This window comes from Lampetra planeri, chromosome 54 (genome assembly GCF_965212315.1).
Source record: "Lampetra planeri chromosome 54, kcLamPlan1.2.h2, whole genome shotgun sequence".
NCBI classification, from domain to species: Eukaryota; Metazoa; Chordata; class Hyperoartia; order Petromyzontiformes; family Petromyzontidae; genus Lampetra; species Lampetra planeri.
In genome coordinates, this window is record NC_136160.1 from 4,913,212 (window position 1) to 4,919,295 (window position 6,084).

The following is a 6,084-nucleotide window of genomic DNA, read 5'->3' on the forward strand; positions in this document are numbered from 1 at the left end:
CGACGCATGGCCTTCCTGCCTTCCCCTGCGGCGGCTCGGACGGCGTTCGCGACGGTACCGGCGTTTGTCGTCAGAACAGTTAGTGTGCCGCCGGGAGCTCAAATGCTAGTGCCTCTGAAACTTCGTAAGCCCTTCGCTATGGGCGTAGGGGATCAGGGTGTTTTGCTGGGACCGTCTAGGGCCGGGGTTAGTGCACCTAATTTGATTCCGGCCCAGACCGTCGTAAGAGGGGACGAGGACCCTTTCATCGCGGTCCTCAATGTGGGGTCGCAGACAGTGGTGGTTCCTCAAGGGACGGTGCTCGCTCACGCGACGCCGGTACCCTGCGAGGAACCTGTCGCGAACCATGTTGGCACTGCTTCCCGAATGCTCCCACATTCGGACAGCGATGAAGGGTGGCTCGACGCGCTTTGTGCGGGATCGACGGACCTGACAAATTCAGAGCGCCAACAGCTTAGAACGCTACTGAGGGAATTTTCCGACGTTTTCAGTCGGGATAAATATGATTTGGGTTGCACTCACCTGCTGCGTCACCATATTGACACGGGTGACAGCGCGCCAATTCGCCAAAATCCGTTTCGGTTAAGTCCCGCCGAAAAGGACCATGTCAAATCGGCTGTTGATGACATGTTAGCCGCCGACATCATTTCTCCCTCCACCAGCCCTTGGGGAGCGCCGATCGTCCTGGTTAAAAAGCAGGACGGCTCGTTGCGGTTTTGCGTGGATTTTCGGCGCCTTAATAAAATTTCGGTTGCCGACGCATACCCGCTCCCACGGATGGACGAATCGCTGGACGCCTTGGCGGGAGCGCGATTCTTCTCCACACTAGATTTACTTTCGGGATTCTGGCAGCTTCCTCTGGACGATGATTCTAAGCCTAAAACTGCTTTCCGTACACCGCACGGCCTGTTCCAATTCAACCGGTTGCCGATGGGCTTACACTCAGCGCCGGCAACTTTCCAGCGATTGATGGAATTGGTTTTGGCTGGATTGCAATGGGAATCGTGCCTGATTTATTTGGATGACGTTATTGTCTTTGGTAAAACTTTTGATGAACATCTCCAGAGGTTGCGGGCGGTTTTCCTAAAGATGCGGGCTGCTAATTTGAAATTTAAGCCCCAGAAATGCCATTTGTTACGCGAGTCGGTGCGTTATTTGGGGCACATCGTAGGGCGCTCGGGTATTGCTACCGATCCCGCCAAAACGCAGTGTGTCAGCTCCTGGCCGACTCCCACCTCGGTGGGAGAGGTCAGGAGTTTTATTGGCTTCGCATCATATTACCGACGCTTCGTCGCTAATTTTGCAACGATTGCCAAACCCCTACACGCGTTAACATCTAAAGGGGTTCGGTTCCACTGGGGTCAGGAGGAGGAAGCTGCTTTCTGCTCCCTTCGGGACGCCCTGGTAAAGGCTCCTCCCCTGATTTATCCAGATTTTTCTAGGCCGTTTTTGCTCGACACCGACGCGAGCAACACGGGTATTGGAGGTGTGCTTTCCCAGGTGGTTGACGGCGTGGAACGGGTGGTTGCGTACGGCAGTCGGGTGTTGTCTCCAGCGGAGCAAAGATATTGTGTCACCCGTAGGGAACTGTTGGCAATTGTCTATTTCATCCAACAGTATCGCCCATATCTGTACGGTCGGCGTTTCACCGTCCGCACAGATCATGCGGCACTGCAGTACGCCCTGAAGGTTCAACAGCCATCGGGACAATTGTCCCGATGGTTGGAGGTCCTCCAGGATTTCGATTTCGAAACCACCTACCGTAAGGGCGTTCGCCACACCAACGCTGACGCTCTGTCACGGATGCCAACCGCCTCCGAATGCGCATGCCTCCTGGGGTCTGGGCGTTGCAAGCCGGCAGGGGACATGATGGTTCCGGTCCTGGCGGCCGCCGCCAATGACGAAACATTGGTCACCATTGATATCGCGGAACAGGGGAAAGATTCCCTGCTTGGGTTGCCCGTTAATGAATGGGGGCGCCTCCAAATGGAGGATACCTCCCTCCTCGCGTTGCGTCGTCGCGCCGGGGAGAGGGGGCGGGGGACGGGTGAGGCCGACGCTTGGGGCATGCACGCAGGGTTGCTCATGCATTGGGACAGCAAATCCCACCGTCACCGGCTGGTGGTCCCTTCGGGATTACGGGGTAAGGTGGTGTGGGCTGCGCATGAGCGCCTCCTCCACCTGGGGACCCAGAAAACTCTCGCCTTGCTCCAGCTGAATTTTTTTTGGCCAGGCATGACAAGGGATGTCACTGATCTGTTGGCAGCGTGCCCTCGGTGTGCGCAGCGCAAACCACCGGCACGGGAGTCGAACCCGCCCTTGCAGTCCATCCAGGTCTCCCGAGTAAATGAACTGGTCGCACTCGACATTCTGGGGCCATTCCCCGCCACCCCCAGGGGAAACAGATATTTGCTTACTGGGGTCGAATATTTTACGCGCTGGCCTATGGCCTGGCCCCTGCCAAATCAGTCGGCAGCAGCCATCGTCGACGCCTTTGTCCAGGGTTATGTCATGGACAAAGGTGCTCCGGAGCGGTTGCTGACCGACCAGGGTAAAAATTTTTCCGGGAAACTCCTAAAACAAGTCTGTGATCTCCTAGGAACGAAAAAAATTCGAACCTCTCCTTATCACCCGCAAACGGACGGGATGGTCGAGCGTCTGCATCGCACCATCTCGTCTATGTTGTCGCAGCAAGTCTCGGACTCACAGACTGATTGGGACTTACAAATTCAAGGGGTTCTAGCGGCATACAGATTGGCTCCCCATGCTGCGACGGGATTTTCACCATTCTTTCTTATGTATGGCCGCGAACCCGACCCACCTGTTTCGGCACAGCTGCAGATCCCCGCGCCGCTGGGTAAAATTAAATTGGATGAACACGTTAAATTTAACCTTGACAAACTGACTGAGGCGCGGGATGCTGCGAGGCTAAATTCTGACAGGCGTCAGAAGGCGAACGAGCGCCTCAGGCTGGCTCGCGCGCACGTGCTGCAGTGGAAGCCGGGGGACAGGGCATGGCTGCACTGTCCCCAGGTACCACTCGCGACCTCCTCTAAACTCGTGCGCCCGTGGCGGGGCCCCGTCGAGGTTGTCGAGGTTTTGAGGCCTCAGTGCGTTCGAATCAAATGGGGCAGGCGCCGGTGGTTTGTACACCCCTCTAGGCTAAAACCGTTTGTTGCGGTGCGAGGGCCCACTCCACACGCGCGGGGCCAAGCATGTGGGGGGTCGACCGACTCGGAGGGTCCGTCGCTGCTCTCGCCTGATGTGTTGCCGGCTGTCCCACCCACAGGTGCACCGGGAATGACGGGCTCATGCCCTACAACCCACACGGGTGATGCCGACGGTCGCGCCACTTCAATCGCGACCTCATCTCGAAAGGGACAGCCGCCACCGGATGGTCCGCCGTCCGGGGTTGCCCCGTGTGATGGGCCTGCGGCAAGGACGCGCGCTAAGATGCGCAGACTCTTATAATATACAAAAAGAAGAAATTTTTTTTTATTTCACGTGTCATGGTTACTGTATGCTGCGTCGGTGGTGCGCTCCTGCCACATTGTGTGTGTTGTGTTGTGTGTGTGGGCGGGGTGTGTGTGTTGTGGGTGCGTTGTGTGTCGTGGGTGTGCTGTGTGTGCTGGGGGAGTTCCTGGCTAGTTGTATATACGCGCTTTTACGGATTTCGTATTTATACGGGGGGGGGGGGGTGCGTCGGACATTCCCTTCGGGGGTGTGCTTGTTCTTCTTGTTGTTCTTGTTATTGTTGTTCAATTTGCATTTTGTTGAAAAAAAATGAGGCACACACGGGGTTGAGGGGTAAATGTTCCTTTATTGGAATTGTTGCAGCCGGGACGGCTGCGAGCTGTAATGGGGGGAGTGATGTAGGGTTGTTACGGGAGGGCTGTAGGTGCATGGGATCCAACGGGGAATAAACACAGTGGGCGGAGCTCCGGGAGTACACGGGGGGGGTGCCCGCAGCGACGTCCGCATCAGGCAGCCTGGGGGGTTGTGATCCTGACGGGGGGTATAAAAGGGGAGGACAGAGAGAGCTCGTGGCTCAGTCTGGGAACGAAGGAGGAAGAAGGAAGATCTCCTAGTTAGAAGCCCTGGACTCCCCTCGACGCCGCCCTTGTCAGGGCTGCGGAGGATCAAGCCAGAGGCGTGGTTCCGTGAACCAGGGTCAGTACCCTGGGACTCCGGAGACCGTAGCCCGATTCACCAGTGTCGGGCCAGTTAGCCTCCCCTAGCCCGTTAGTGGAGGACTTGGGAGTAGGTCAGGATTAGCTAGGGTGTATCCCCAGTTATCCGGGTGAGGGGGCCGCTACCCCCTCTAGTGCTGTCCTGTACCGACAACTTGTAATAAACATACGTGTGCCTCAACCTGGGTGTCCAGCGTACTTACCGGTACTTCATCAGTAGTGGTGGGTGGTGGTAGTCGTGGTAGGTGGTGGTCGTAGTGGTGGGTGGTGGGTGGTGGTGGTAGTGCGTCTCTCTCCACGTGCGTCTCTCCCTCTCTCTCCACGTGCGTCTCTCCGCGTGCGTCTCTCTCTGCGCGCTTCTCTGCTTCGCGCGCGCACACTGGTCCGTTTTAAGTCCCCGTGTTTAGAAATGCTCGGTGGCAGATGACGGGGAGCTCTGCATCATGCAGTTGTGAGCTACCCGTCGGAGGGCGTCGGACTGCGAGAAGGGCTGCGTGCAGAACGAGAGAGAGCGAGAGAGAGAGCGAGAGAGTGAGCGAGCGAGAGAGCGAGAGAGTGAGTGAGAGAGTGAGCGAGAGAGTGAGCGAGAGAGTGAGCGAGAGAGTGAGCGAGAGAGTGAGCGAGAGAGTGAGCGAGAGGGTGAGCGAGAGAGTGAGAGAGTGAGCGAGAGAGTGAGTGAGAGAGTGAGCGAGGGAGTGACCGAGAGAGTGAGCGAGAGAGTGAGCGAGCGAGAGAGCGAGAGAGTGAGCGAGTGAGCGAGAGAGCGAGAGAGTGAGCGAGTGAGCGAGAGAGCGAGAGAGTGAGCGAGAGAGTGAGCGAGCGAGTGAGAGAGTGAGCGAGCGAGAGAGTGAGCGAGAGAGTGAGCGAGCGAGTGAGAGAGTGAGCGAGCGAGAGAGCGAGAGAGTGAGCGAGAGGTGGGGGTTTACATAAAGCAAAGTTATTATTAAAAAAAACAATTACGAAATGATGAACGAAGCAAAGTGCCGACTACACCGAGCATCTTCTTGTTTCCACTGATCGTAAAAAAAAAGAGAAGAACGAGAGGAAAGTCAGTTGTGCAACGGGGCGACATGACCGGGTACAGGGTTGCGGCGATGCCGAGGCGGAAGCCTCCAAGGCGGACAAAGGAGGGCACTGGGCTCGAGATGAGATGCAGGAAGAAAGGAGCGCCAGGCAGGAAGAGATGGGGGGGAGGGGTGGGGAGGAGGAGGAGGGAGGGGGTGGGGAGAGGGCTAGAAATAATGACCCGACAAAGATCTTGTGGATGAGTTCGTGATGATGATGATGATTACGAGAGGGGAGGGAAGACGGAGAGAGAACGGAGAAGCGCGCGGAAGCGAGCTGAGCGGAGGTGCAGCGTCTGTTTTCAGAGGGGGCGGGGTTTTAAGTGGGGGGGGGGGGGGGGCACAGACAAGTCACGTGATTTACGGGAGTCTTGAGCCGACGTTGGCTTTGTGAACCGCAGGGATGGACAATCGTCGAGGGTTCACATTCTTGGGTTTTTTCGGTAAAGTCACGTAGGTAAAAAATTAAAATTAATAAAAGGAAAATAAAAATGAAATAAAAATCACGACGTTTCGGAGGCAACACAAGCTTCCGTCTTCAGGTGGAACCGTCGTGATTTTTATTTCATTTTTATTTTATTTAACTTTTATTAATTTAAATTTTTTACCTTCGTGACTTTACCGAAAAAACTTAAGAATATGAATCCTTGGAGTCACGAAAACTTCAAATCTAGAATGAATGCACCTCTACGGGGAGGAATTCCACCTATCTGTTAGAGTTTTTAACAGACAACGAGACAAGAAGTCACTGCTTATCGAGACGCTGGCCTTCCTACTTGACACAGCTATCGTGCTGTGACGGTTCCACCTGAAGACGGAAGCTTGTGTTG